The sequence below is a fragment of the Convolutriloba macropyga genome, chromosome 7, assembly GCF_964194025.1.
Source record: "Convolutriloba macropyga chromosome 7, txConMacr16.3, whole genome shotgun sequence".
In the NCBI taxonomy this organism is placed as follows: domain Eukaryota; kingdom Metazoa; phylum Xenacoelomorpha; order Acoela; family Convolutidae; genus Convolutriloba; species Convolutriloba macropyga.
Window position 1 is genome coordinate 66566221 of NC_134474.1, and position 14256 is coordinate 66580476.

Below are 14256 nucleotides of genomic sequence, written 5' to 3' on the forward strand. Positions count from 1 at the left end.
ATGTGAGACAATCTAAGAGTTTCATGTTGTTTTTACTGAGCTTCAATGCAAGTTTTTTTTTCGGAATTGAACTGATCTCAAGTTTTCTTAAAAAATAGTTTCTCAAATTTTGGCTTATTTCGCTAATGCGAAAAGTGTCTTTGTTTCGACTCAATAATTTTACAGCAAAGGCCTTAATATAGTAGTTGAAAAGCTTCCCAGACCGGGAGTTGAACCCGGCATTGTGGGTGAAAGCGACAAATCCTAACCGCTAGACCATTTGGGACCTGTGAAGTCGAGATGTGAGACAATCTAAGAGTTTCCTGTCTTTTTTACTAAGCTTCAATGCAAGTTTTTTTTTCGGAATTGAACTGATCTCAAGTTTTCTTAAAAAATAGTTTCTCGAACTTTTGGCTGATTTTTCTGTTACGAAAAGTGTCTTCTTTTCGACTCAATAATTTTACAGGAAAGGCCTTAATATAGGTGTTGAAAAGGTTCCCAGACCGGGAGTTGAACCCGGGAGTTGCGGGAGAAAGCCAGAAATCCTAACCGCTAGACCATTTGGGACATGTGAGGTGGAGATGTGAGACAATCTAAGAGTTTCCTGTCTTTTTTTACTCAGCTTCAATGCAATTTTTTTTTCGGAATTGAACTGATCTCAAGTTTTCTTAAAAAATAGTTTCTCGAACTTTTGGCTGATTTTTCTATTACGAAAAGTGTCTTCTTTTCGACTCAATAATTTTACAGGAAAGGCCTTAATATAGGTGTTGAAAAGGTTCCCAGACCGGGAGTCGAACCCGGGCATTGTGGGTGAGAGCCACAAATCTTAACCGCTAGACCATCTGGGACGTGTAAAGTGGAGATCCGAACCAATCTAAGAGTTTCCTGTTTTTTTACTAAGCTTCAATGCAAGTTTTTTCGGAATTGAACTGATCTCAAATTTTCTTTATAATATCTCAAGGGGGTTGAACCCGAGACTTGCGGGTGAAAGCAACAAATCCTAACCGCTAGACCATTTGGGACGTGTGAAGTGGAGATGTGAGACAATCTAAGAGTTTCCCGTCTTTTTTACTAAGCTTCATTGCAAGTTTTTTTCGGAAGTGAACTGATCTCAAATTTTCTTTAAAATAATTTCTCAAATTTTTGGCTGATTTTTCTAATGCGAAAAGTGTCTTCTTTTCGGCTCAATAATTTTACAGGAAAGGCCTTAATATAAGTGTTGAAAAGGTTCCCAGACCGGGAGTTGAACCCGGGACTTGCGGGAGAATGCCACAAGTCCTAACCGCTAGACCAGTTGGGACATGTGAAGCGGAGATGTGAGACAATCTAACAGATTTCTGTCTTTTTTACTCAGCTTCAATGCAAGTTTTTTTCGGAATTGAACTGATCTCAAATTTTCTTTTAAATAATTTCTCAAATTTTTGGCTTATTTCTCTAATGCGAAAAGTGTCTTCGTTTCGACTCAATAATTTTACAGCAAAGGCCTTAATGTAGGAGTTGAAAAGCTTCCCAGACCGGGAGTTGAACCCGGGCATTGTGGGTGAAAGCCACAAATCCTAACCTCTAGACCGTTTGGGACGTGTGAAGTGGAGATGTGAGACAATCTAAGAGGTTCCTGTCTTTTTACTTAGCTTCAATGCAAGTTTTTTGGAATTGAACTGATCTCAAATTTTCTTTAAAAATAATTTCTCAAAATTTTTGGCTCATTTTTCTAATGCGAAAAGTGTCTTCTTTTCGACTCAATAATTTTACAGAAAAGGCCTTAATAAAGTGTTGAAAAGGTTCCCAGACCGGGAGTTGAACCCGGGAGTTGCGGGAGAAAGCCAGAAATCCTAACCGCTAGACCACTTGGGACATGTGAGGTGGTGATGTGAGACAATCTAAGAGTTTCCTCTCTTTTTTTACTCAGCTTCAATGCAAATTTTTTTTGAATTCAACTGATCTCAAATTTTTTTTAAAATAATTTCTCAAATTTTTGCTTATTTCTCTAATGCGAAAAGTGTCTTCGTTTCGACTCAATAATTTTACAGCAAAGGCCTTAATATAGGAGTTGAAAAGCTTCCCAGACCGGGAGTTGAACCCGGGCATTGTGGTTGAAAGCGACAAATCCTAACCGCTAGACCATTTGGGACCTGTGAAATGGAGATGTGAGACAATCTAAGAGTTTCATGTTGTTTTTACTGAGCTTCAATGCAAGTTTTTTTTTCGGAATTGAACTGATCTCAAGTTTTCTTAAAAAATAGTTTCTCAAATTTTGGCTTATTTCGCTAATGCGAAAAGTGTCTTTGTTTCGACTCAATAATTTTACAGCAAAGGCCTTAATATAGTAGTTGAAAAGCTTCCCAGACCGGGAGTTGAACCCGGCATTGTGGGTGAAAGCAACAAATCCTAACCGCTAGACCATTTAGGACGTGTGAAGTGTAGATGTGAGACAATCTAAGAGTTTTCTGTCTTTTTTACTAAGCTTCAATGCAGGTTTTTTTTTGGGAATTGAACTGATCTCAAGTTTTCTTAAAAAATAGTTTCTCGAACTTTTGGCTGATTTTTCTAATACGAAAAGTGTCTTCTTTTCGACTCAATAATTTTATAGGAAAGGCCTTAATATAGGTGTTGAAAAGGTTCACCGACCGGGAGTTGAACCCGGGACTTGCGGGTGAAAGCAACAAATCCTAACCGCTAGACCATTTGGGACGTGTGAAGTGGAGATGTGAGACAATCTAAGAGTTTCCTGTCTTTTTTACTAAGCTTCAATGCAAATTTTTTTCGGAAGTGAACTGATCTCAAATTTTCTTAAAAAATAGTTTCTCGAACTTTTGGCTGATTTTTCTAATACAAAAAGTGTCTGCTTTTCGACTCAATAATTTTACAGGAAAGGCCTTAATATAGGAGTTGAAAAGGTTCCCAGACCGGGAGTTGAACCCGGGCCTTGTGGGTGAAAGCAACAAATCCTAACCGCTAGACCATTTGGGACGTGTGAAGTGGAGATGTGAGACAATCTAAGAGTTTCCTGTCTTTTTTACTAAGCTTCAATGCAAATTTTTTCGGAATTGAACTGATCTCAAATTTTCTTAAAAAATAGTTTCTCGAACTTTTGGCTGATTTTTCTAATACAAAAAGTGTCTGCTTTTCGACTCAATAATTTTACAGGAAAGGCCCTAAGATAGGAGTTGAAAAGGTTCCCAGACCGGGAGTTGAACCCGGGCCTTGTGGGTGAGAGCCACAAATCCTAACCGCTAGACCATCTGGGACGTGTAAAGTGGAGATCCGAACCAATCTAAGAGTTTCCTGTTTTTTTACTAAGCTTCAATGCAAGTTTTTTCGGAATTGAACTGATCTCAAATTTTCTTTATAATATCTCAAGGGGGTTGAACCCGGGACTTGCGGGTGAAAGCAACAAATCCTAACCGCTAGACCATTTGGGACGTGTGAAGTGGAGATGTGAGACAATCTAAGAGTTTCCCGTCTTTTTTACTAAGCTTCATTGCAAGTTTTTTTCGGAAGTGAACTGATCTCAAATTTTCTTTAAAATAATTTCTCAAATTTTTGGCTGATTTTTCTAATGCGAAAAGTGTCTTCTTTTCGGCTCAATAATTTTACAGGAAAGGCCTTAATATAAGTGTTGAAAAGGTTCCCAGACCGGGAGTTGAACCCGGGACTTGCGGGAGAATGCCACAAGTCCTAACCGCTAGACCAGTTGGGACATGTGAAGCGGAGATGTGAGACAATCTAACAGATTTCTGTCTTTTTTACTCAGCTTCAATGCAAGTTTTTTTCGGAATTGAACTGATCTCAAATTTTCTTTTAAATAATTTCTCAAATTTTTGGCTTATTTCTCTAATGCGAAAAGTGTCTTCGTTTCGACTCAATAATTTTACAGCAAAGGCCTTAATGTAGGAGTTGAAAAGCTTCCCAGACCGGGAGTTGAACCCGGGCATTGTGGGTGAAAGCCACAAATCCTAACCTCTAGACCGTTTGGGACGTGTGAAGTGGAGATGTGAGACAATCTAAGAGTTTCCTGTCTTTTTACTTAGCTTCAATGCAAGTTTTTTGGAATTGAACTGATCTCAAATTTTCTTTAAAATAATTTCTCAAATTTTTGGCTGATTTTTCTAATGCGAAAAGTGTCTTCTTTTCGGCTCAATAATTTTACAGGAAAGGCCTTAATATAGGTGTTGAAAAGGTTCCCAGACCGGGAGTTGAACCCGGGAGTTGCGGGAGAAAGCCAGAAATCCTAACCGCTAGACCATTTGGGACATGTGAGGTGGAGATGTGAGACAATCTAAGAGTTTCCTGTCTTTTTTTACTCAGCTTCAATGCAATTTTTTTTCGGAATTGAACTGATCTCAAATTTTCTTTTAAATAATTTCTCAAATTTTTGGCTTATTTCTCTAATGCGAAAAGTGTCTTCGTTTCGACTCAATAATTTTACAGCAAAGGCCTTAATGTAGGAGTTGAAAAGCTTCCCAGACCGGGAGTTGAACCCGGGCATTGTGGGTGAAAGCCACAAATCCTAACCTCTAGACCGTTTGGGACGTGTGAAGTGGAGATGTGAGACAATCTAAGAGTTTCCTGTCTTTTTACTTAGCTTCAATGCAAGTTTTTTGGAATTGAACTGATCTCAAATTTTCTTTAAAAATAATTTCTCAAAATTTTTGGCTCATTTTTCTAATGCGAAAAGTGTCTTCGTTTCGACTCAATAATTTTACAGAAAAGGCCTTAATATAAGTGTTGAAAAGGTTCCCAGACCGGGAGTTGAACCCGGGAGTTGCGGGAGAAAGCCAGAAATCCTAACCGCTAGACCATTTGGGACATGTGAGGTGGTGATGTGAGACAATCTAAGAGTTTCCTCTCTTTTTTTACTCAGCTTCAATGCAAATTTTTTTTGAATTCAACTGATCTCAAATTTTTTTTAAAATAATTTCTCAAATTTTTGCTTATTTCTCTAATGCGAAAAGTGTCTTTGTTTCGACTCAATAATTTTACAGCAAAGGCCTTAATATAGGAGTTGAAAAGCTTCCCAGACCGGGAGTTGAACCCGGGCATTGTGGTTGAAAGCGACAAATCCTAACCGCTAGACCATTTGGGACCTGTGAAATGGGATGTGAGACAATCTAAGAGTTTCATGTTGTTTTTACTGAGCTTCAATGCAAGTTTTTTTTTCGGAATTGAACTGATCTCAAGTTTTCTTAAAAAATAGTTTCTCAAATTTTGGCTTATTTCGCTAATGCGAAAAGTGTCTTTGTTTCGACTCAATAATTTTACAGCAAAGGCCTTAATATAGTAGTTGAAAAGCTTCCCAGACCGGGAGTTGAACCCGGCATTGTGGGTGAAAGCGACAAATCCTAACCGCTAGACCATTTGGGACCTGTGAAGTCGAGATGTGAGACAATCTAAGAGTTTCCTGTCTTTTTTACTAAGCTTCAATGCAAGTTTTTTTTTCGGAATTGAACTGATCTCAAGTTTTCTTAAAAAATAGTTTCTCGAACTTTTGGCTGATTTTTCTGTTACGAAAAGTGTCTTCTTTTCGACTCAATAATTTTACAGGAAAGGCCTTAATATAGGTGTTGAAAAGGTTCCCAGACCGGGAGTTGAACCCGGGAGTTGCGGGAGAAAGCCAGAAATCCTAACCGCTAGACCATTTGGGACATGTGAGGTGGAGATGTGAGACAATCTAAGAGTTTCCTGTCTTTTTTTACTCAGCTTCAATGCAATTTTTTTTTCGGAATTGAACTGATCTCAAGTTTTCTTAAAAAATAGTTTCTCGAACTTTTGGCTGATTTTTCTATTACGAAAAGTGTCTTCTTTTCGACTCAATAATTTTACAGGAAAGGCCTTAATATAGGTGTTGAAAAGGTTCCCAGACCGGGAGTCGAACCCGGGCATTGTGGGTGAGAGCCACAAATCTTAACCGCTAGACCATCTGGGACGTGTAAAGTGGAGATCCGAACCAATCTAAGAGTTTCCTGTTTTTTTACTAAGCTTCAATGCAAGTTTTTTCGGAATTGAACTGATCTCAAATTTTCTTTATAATATCTCAAGGGGGTTGAACCCGAGACTTGCGGGTGAAAGCAACAAATCCTAACCGCTAGACCATTTGGGACGTGTGAAGTGGAGATGTGAGACAATCTAAGAGTTTCCCGTCTTTTTTACTAAGCTTCATTGCAAGTTTTTTTCGGAAGTGAACTGATCTCAAATTTTCTTTAAAATAATTTCTCAAATTTTTGGCTGATTTTTCTAATGCGAAAAGTGTCTTCTTTTCGGCTCAATAATTTTACAGGAAAGGCCTTAATATAAGTGTTGAAAAGGTTCCCAGACCGGGAGTTGAACCCGGGACTTGCGGGAGAATGCCACAAGTCCTAACCGCTAGACCAGTTGGGACATGTGAAGCGGAGATGTGAGACAATCTAACAGATTTCTGTCTTTTTTACTCAGCTTCAATGCAAGTTTTTTTCGGAATTGAACTGATCTCAAGTTTTCTTTTAAATAATTTCTCAAATTTTTGGCTTATTTCTCTAATGCGAAAAGTGTCTTCGTTTCGACTCAATAATTTTACAGCAAAGGCCTTAATGTAGGATTTGAAAAGCTTCCCAGACCGGGAGTTGAACCCGGGCATTGTGGGTGAAAGCCACAAATCCTAACCTCTAGACCGTTTGGGACGTGTGAAGTGGAGATGTGAGACAATCTAAGAGGTTCCTGTCTTTTTACTTAGCTTCAATGCAAGTTTTTTGGAATTGAACTGATCTCAAATTTTCTTTAAAAATAATTTCTCAAAATTTTTGGCTCATTTTTCTAATGCGAAAAGTGTCTTCTTTTCGACTCAATAATTTTACAGAAAAGGCCTTAATATAAGTGTTGAAAAGGTTCCCAGACCGGGAGTTGAACCCGGGAGTTGCGGGAGAAAGCCAGAAATCCTAACCGCTAGACCATTTGGGACATGTGAGGTGGTGATGTGAGACAATCTAAGAGTTTCCTCTCTTTTTTTACTCAGCTTCAATGCAAATTTTTTTTGAATTCAACTGATCTCAAATTTTTTTTAAAATAATTTCTCAAATTTTTGCTTATTTCTCTAATGCGAAAAGTGTCTTCGTTTCGACTCAATAATTTTACAGCAAAGGCCTTAATATAGGAGTTGAAAAGCTTCCCAGACCGGGAGTTGAACCCGGGCATTGTGGTTGAAAGCGACAAATCCTAACCGCTAGACCATTTGGGACCTGTGAAATGGAGATGTGAGACAATCTAAGAGTTTCATGTTGTTTTTACTGAGCTTCAATGCAAGTTTTTTTTTCGGAATTGAACTGATCTCAAGTTTTCTTAAAAAATAGTTTCTCAAATTTTGGCTTATTTCGCTAATGCGAAAAGTGTCTTTGTTTCGACTCAATAATTTTACAGCAAAGGCCTTAATATAGTAGTTGAAAAGCTTCCCAGACCGGGAGTTGAACCCGGCATTGTGGGTGAAAGCGACAAATCCTAACCGCTAGACCATTTGGGACCTGTGAAGTCGAGATGTGAGACAATCTAAGAGTTTCCTGTCTTTTTTACTAAGCTTCAATGCAAGTTTTTTTTTCGGAATTGAACTGATCTCAAGTTTTCTTAAAAAATAGTTTCTCGAACTTTTGGCTGATTTTTCTATTACGAAAAGTGTCTTCTTTTCGACTCAATAATTTTACAGGAAAGGCCTTAATATAGGTGTTGAAAAGGTTCCCAGACCGGGAGTTGAACCCGGGAGTTGCGGGAGAAAGCCAGAAATCCTAACCGCTAGACCATTTGGGACATGTGAGGTGGAGATGTGAGACAATCTAAGAGTTTCCTGTCTTTTTTTACTCAGCTTCAATGCAATTTTTTTTTCGGAATTGAACTGATCTCAAGTTTTCTTAAAAAATAGTTTCTCGAACTTTTGGCTGATTTTTCTATTACGAAAAGTGTCTTCTTTTCGACTCAATAATTTTACAGGAAAGGCCTTAATATAGGTGTTGAAAAGGTTCCCAGACCGGGAGTTGAACCTGGGAGTTGCGGGAGAAAGCCAGAAATCCTAACCGCGAGACCATTTGGGACGTGTGAAGTGTAGATGTGAGACAATCTAACAGTTTCCTGTCTTTTTTACTAAGCTTCAATGCAATTTTTTTTTCGGAATTGAACTGATCTCAAGTTTTCTTAAAAAATAGTTTCTCGAACTTTTGGCTGATTTTTCTATTACGAAAAGTGTCTTCTTTTCGACTCAATAATTTTACAGGAAAGGCCTTAACATAGGTGTTGAAAAGGTTCCCAGACCGGGAGTTGAACCCGGGAGTTGCGGGAGAAAGCCAGAAATCCTAACCGCTAGACCATTTGGGACATGTGAGGTGGAGATGTGAGACAATCTAAGAGTTTCCTGTCTTTTTTTACTCAGCTTCAATGCAAATTTTTTTTGAATTCAACTGACCTCAAATTTTCTTTAAAATATTTTCTCAAATTTTTGCTTATTTCTCTAATGCGAAAAGTGTCTTCGTTTCGACTCAATAATTTTACAGCAAAGGCCTTAATATAGGAAATGAAAAGCTTCCCAGACCGGGAGTTGAACCCGGGCATTGTGGTTGAAAGCGACAAATCCTAACCGCTAGAGCATTTGGGACCTGTGAAATGGAGATGTGAGACAATCTAAGAGTTTCCTGTTGTTTTTACTGAGCTTCAATGCAAGTTTTTTTTTCGGAATTGAACTGATCTCAAGTTTTCTTAAAAATTAGTTTCTCGAACTTTTGGCTGATTTTTCTATTACGAAAAGTGTCTTCTTTTCGACTGAATAACTTTACAGGAAAGGCCTTAATATAGGTGTTGAAAAGGTTCCCAGACCGGGAGTTGAACCCGGGACTTGCGGGAGAAAGCCACAAATCCTAACCGCTAGACCATTTGGGACGTGTGAAGTGTAGATGTGAGACAGTCTAACAGTTTCCTGTCTTTTTTACTAAGCTTCAATGCAAGTTTTTTTTCGGAATTGAACTGATCTCAAGTTTTCTTAAAAAATAGTTTCTCGAACTTTTGGCTGATTTTTCTATTACGAAAAGTGTCTTCTTTTCGACTCAATAATTTTACAGGAAAGGCCTTAATATAGGTGTTGAAAAGGTTCCCAGACCGGGAGCTGAACCCGGGACTTGCGGGTAAAATCAACAAATCCTAACCGCTAGACCATTTGGGACGTGTGAAGTGGAGATGTGAGACAATCTAAGAGTTTCCTGTCTTTTTTACTAAGCTTCAATGCAATTTTTTTTCGGAATTGAACTGATCTCAAATTTTCTTAAAAAATAGTTTCTCGAACTTTTGGCTGATTTTTCTAATACGAAAAGTGTCTTCTTTTCGACTCAATAATTTTACAGGAAAGGCCCTAAGATAGGAGTTGAAAAGGTTCCCAGACCGGGAGTTGAACCCGGGCCTCGTGGGTGAGAGCCACAAATCCTAACCGCTAGACCATCTGGGACGTTTAAAGTGGAGATCCGAGCCAATCTAAGAGTTTCTTGTCTTTTTCACTAATATTCATTGCAAGTTTTTTTCGGAATTGAACTGATCTCAAATTTTCTTTAAAAAATTTTTTCTAAAAATTTTGGCTTATTTCTCTTATACGAAAAAGTCTTCTTTTCGACTCAATGCTTCTACAGCAAAGGCCTTAACATAGGCGTTGAAAAGCTTCCCATACCGGGAATTGAACCCGGGGTTTGTGGGTGAAAGCCACAATTCCTTACAGCTAGACCATCTGGGACGTGTAAAGTGGAGATCCGAACCAATCTAAGAGTTTCCTGTTTTTTTTTACTAAGCTTCAATGCAAGTTTTTTTCGGAAATGAACTGATCTCAAATTTTCTCAAAAAAATATTTTCTAAAAATTTTGGCTTATTTCTCTTATACGAAAAAGTCTTCTTTTCGACTCAATACTTTTACAGCAAAGGCCTTAATATAGGAGTTGAAATGGTTCCCAGACCAGTAATTGAACCCGGGACTTGCGGGTTTAAGCAACAAATCCTAACCGCTAGACCATTGGGACGTGTGACGTGGAGATGTGAGACAATCTAAGAGTTTCCTGTCTTTTTTACTCAGCTTCAATGCATGTTTTTTTCGGAATTGAACTGATCTCAATTTTTCTTAAAAAATAATATCTCAAACTTTTGGCTGATTTTTCTAATACGAAAAGAGTCTTCTTTTCGACTCAATAATTTTACTGCAAAGGCCTTAATATAGGAGTTGAAAAGCTTCCCAGACAGGGAGTTGAACCCGGGCCTTGTGGGTGAAAGCCACAAATCCTAACCGCTAGACAATCTGGGACGTGTAAAGTGGAGATCCGAACCAATCTAAGAGTTTCCTGTCTTTTTTACTAAGCTTCAATGCAAGTTTTTTGAATTGAATTGATCTCAAATTTTCCTTAAAATAATTTCTGAAATTTTGGCTTATTTCTCTATTGGGAAAATAGTCTTCGTTTCGACTCAATAATTTTACAGCAAAGGCCTTAATATAGGAGTTAAAAAGCTTTCCAGACCGGGAGTTGAACCCGGGCATTGTGGGTGAAAGCGACAAATCCTAACCGCTAGACCATTTGGGACCTGTGAAATGGAGATGTGAGACAATCTAAGAGTTTCCTAACTTTTTCACTAAGCTTCAATGCAAGTTTTTTTCGGAATTGAACTGATCTCAAATTTTCTTTAAAATAATTTCTCAAATGTTTGGCTGATTTTTCTAATGCGAAAAGTGTCTTCTTTTCGCCTCACTATTTTTACAGGAAAGGTCTTAATATAAGTGTTAAAAAGGTTCCAGACCGGGAGTTGAACCCGGGACTTGCGGGAGAAAGCCACAAATCCTAACCGCTAGACCATTTGGGACGTGTGAAGTGGAGATGTGAGACAATCTAAGAGTTTCCTGTCTTTTTTACTCAGCTTCAATGCAAATTTTTTTCGGAATTGAACTGATCTCAAATTTTCTTTAAAATAGTTTCTCAAATTTTTGGCTTATTTCTCTAATGCGAAAATAGTCTTCGTTTCGACTCAATAATTTTACAGCAAAGGCCTTAATATAGGAGTTGAAAGGCTTCCCAGACCGGGAGTTGAACCCGGGCATTGTGGGTGAACGCGACAAATCCTAACCGCTAGACCATTTGGGACCTGTGAAATGGAGATGTGAGACAATCTAAGAGTTTCCTAACTTTTCCACTAAGCTTCAATGCAAGTTTTTTTCGGAATTGAACTGATCTCAAATTTTCTTTAAAATAATTTCTCTAATTTTTGGCTTATTTTTCTAATGCGAAAAGTGTCTTCTTTTCGCCTCACTATTTTTACAGGAAAGGCCTTAATATAAGTGTTAGAAAGGTTCCCAGACCGGGAGTTGAACCCGGGACTTGCGGGTGAAAGCCACAAATCCTAACCGCTAGACCATTTGGGACGTGTGAAGTGGAGATGTGAGACAATCTAAGAGTTTCCTGTCTTTTTTACTAAGCTTCAATGCAATTTTTTCTTCGGAATTGAACTGTTCTCAAATTTTCTTTAAAAATAGTTTCTCGAACTTTTGGCTGATTTTTTTAATACGAAAAGTGTCTTCTTTTCGACTCAATAATTTTACAGCAAAAGCCTCAATATATGCGTTGAAAAGGTTCCCAGACGGGGAGTTGAACCCGGGACTTCTGGGTGAAATCGACAAATCCTAACCGCTAGACCATTTGGGACCTGTGAAATGGAGATGTGAGACAATCTAAGAGTTTCCTGTCTTTTTTACTAAGCTTCAATGCAAGTTTTTTTCGGAATTGAACTGATCTCAAATTTTCTTTAAAATAATTTCTCAATTTTTTGGCTTATTTTTCTAATGCGAAAATTGTCTTCTTTTCGCCTCACTAATTTTACAGGAAAAGCCTTAATATAAGTGTTTAAAAGGTTCCCAGACCGGGAGTTGAACCCGGGCATTGTGGGTGAAAGCGACAAATCCTAACCGCTAGACCATTTGGGACCTGTGAAATGGAGATGTGAGACAATCTTATAGTTTCCTGTCTTTTTTACTAAGCTTCAATGCAAGTTTTTTTCGGAATTGAACTGATCTCAAATTTTCTTTTAAAAAATTTCTCAAATTTTTGGCTTATTTTTCTAATGCGAAACGTGTCTTCTTTTCGCCTCACTAATTTTACTGGAAAGGCCCTAATATAAGTGTTAAAAAGGTTCCCAGACCGGGAGTTGAACCCGGGACTTGCGGGAGAAAGCCACAAATCCTAACCGCTAGACCATTTGAGACGTGTGAAGTGGAGATGTGAGACAATCTAAGAGTTTCCTGTCTTTTTTACTCAGCTTCAATGCAAGTTTTTTTCGGAATTGAACTGATCTCAAATTTTCTTTAAAATAATGTCTCAAATTTTTGGCTTATTTTTCTAATGCGAAAAGTGTCTTCTTTTCGCCTCACTATTTTTACAGGAAAGGCCTTAATATAAGTGTTAAAAAGGTTCCCAGACCGGGAGTTGAACCCGGGACTTGCGCGAGAAAGCCACAAATTCTAACCGCTAGACCATTTGGGACGTGTGAAGTGGAGATGTGAGACAATCTAAGAGTTTCCTGTCTTTTTTACTAAGCTTCAATGCAAGTTTTTTTTCGGAATTGAACTGATCTCAAATTTTCTTAGAAAATAGTTTCTCGAACTTTTGGCTGATTTTTTAAATACGAAAAGTGTCTTCTTTTCGACTCAATAATTTTACAGGAAAAGCCTTAATATATGTGTTGAAAAGGTTCCCAGACCGGGAGTTGAACCCGGGACTTGCGGGTGAAAGCAACAAATCCTAACCGCTAGACCATTTGGGACGTGTGTAGTGGAGATGTGAGACAATCTAAGAGTTTCCTGTCTTTTTTACTAAGCTTCAATGCAAGTTTTTTTCGGAATTGAACTGATCTCAAATTTTCTTTAAAATAATTTCTCAATTTTTTGGCTTATTTTTTTAATGCGAAAAGTGTCTTCTTTTCTCCTCACTAATTTTACTGGAAAGGCCTTAATATAAGTGGTAAAAAGGTTCCCAGACCGGGAGTTGAACCCGGGAATTGCGGGAGAAAGCCACAAATCCGAACCGCTAGACCATTTGGGACGTGTGAAGTGGAGATGTGAGACAATCTAAGAGTTTCCTGTTTTTTTTACTCAGCTTCAATGCAAGTTTTTCTCGGAATTGAACTGATCTCAAATTTTCTTTAAAATAATTTCTCAAATTTTTGGCTTATTTCTCTAATGCGAAAATAGTCTTCGTTTCGACTCAATAATTTTACAGCAAAGGCCTTAATATAGGAGTTGAAAAGCTTCCCAGACCGGGAGTTGAACCCGGGCATTGTGGGTGAACGCGACAAATCCTAACCGCTAGACCATTTGTGACCTGTGAAATGTAGATGTGAGACAATCTAAGAGTTTCCTAACTTTTTCACTAAGCTTCAATGCAAGTTTTTTTTCGGAATTGAACTGATCTCAAATTTTCTTAAAAAATAGTTTCTCGAACTTTTGGCTGATTTTTTTAATACGAAAAGTGTCTTCTTTTGGACTCAATAATTTTACAGGAAAAGCCTTAATATATGTTTTGAAAAGGTTCCCAGACCGGGAGGTGAACCCGGGACTTGCGGGTAAAAGCAACAAATCCTAACCGCTAGACCATTTGGGACGTGTGTAGTGGAGATGTGAGACAATCTAAGAGTTTCCTGTCTTTTTTACTAAGCTTCAATGCAAGTTTTTTTTCGGAATTGAACTGATCTCAAATTTTCTTTAAAATAATTTCTCAAATTTTTGGCTTATTTTTCTAATGCGAAAAGTGTCTTCTTTTCGCCTCACTAATTTTACAGAAAAAGCCTTAATATAAGTGTTAAAAAGGTGCCCAGACCGGGAGTTGAACCCGGGCATTGTGGGTAAAAGCGACAAATCCTAACCGCTAGACCATTTGGGACGTGTGTAGTGGAGATGTGAGACAATCTAAGAGTTTCCTGTCTTTTTTGCTAAGCTTCAATGCAAGTTTTTTTCGGAATTGAACTGATCTCAAATTTTCTTTAAAATAATTTCTCAAATTTTTGGCTTATTTTTCTAATGCGAAAAGTGTCTTCTTTTCGCCTCACTATTTTTACAGGAAAGGCCTTAATATAAGTGTTAAAAAGGTTCCCAGACCGGGAGTTGAACCCGGGACTTGCGGGAGAAAGCCACAAATCCTAACCGCTAGACCATTTGGGACGTGTGAAGTGGAGATGTGAGACAATCTAAGAGTTTCCTGTCTTTTTTACTAAGCTTCAATGAAAGTTTTTTTTCGGAATTGAACTGATCTCAAATTT

The 14256-nt window shown here is 38.0% G+C and overlaps 1 protein-coding gene and 7 non-coding genes across 8 annotated transcripts in view; 1 reads left to right on the forward strand and 7 right to left on the reverse strand.

Annotated features, from left to right (window-relative positions):
* The window catches only part of LOC142343266 (protein unc-45 homolog A-like), a 224714-nt gene that overhangs the window by 36447 nt on the left and 174011 nt on the right, over positions 1-14256 (forward strand). The gene's annotated exons all lie outside the window — the stretch shown is intronic.
* On the reverse strand, positions 756-827 carry Trnae-cuc (transfer RNA glutamic acid (anticodon CUC)). The gene has a single exon. It is a non-coding gene; the product is annotated as a tRNA-Glu (tRNA).
* Positions 2878-2949, reverse strand: Trnae-uuc (transfer RNA glutamic acid (anticodon UUC)). The gene has a single exon. It is a non-coding gene; the product is annotated as a tRNA-Glu (tRNA).
* On the reverse strand, positions 3156-3227 carry Trnae-cuc (transfer RNA glutamic acid (anticodon CUC)). Its single transcript has one exon. It is a non-coding gene; the product is annotated as a tRNA-Glu (tRNA).
* On the reverse strand, positions 5834-5905 carry Trnae-cuc (transfer RNA glutamic acid (anticodon CUC)). The gene has a single exon. It is a non-coding gene; the product is annotated as a tRNA-Glu (tRNA).
* Positions 9356-9427, reverse strand: Trnae-cuc (transfer RNA glutamic acid (anticodon CUC)). Its single transcript has one exon. It is a non-coding gene; the product is annotated as a tRNA-Glu (tRNA).
* Trnae-uuc (transfer RNA glutamic acid (anticodon UUC)) lies at positions 10193-10264 on the reverse strand. The gene has a single exon. It is a non-coding gene; the product is annotated as a tRNA-Glu (tRNA).
* Positions 11300-11371, reverse strand: Trnae-uuc (transfer RNA glutamic acid (anticodon UUC)). Its single transcript has one exon. It is a non-coding gene; the product is annotated as a tRNA-Glu (tRNA).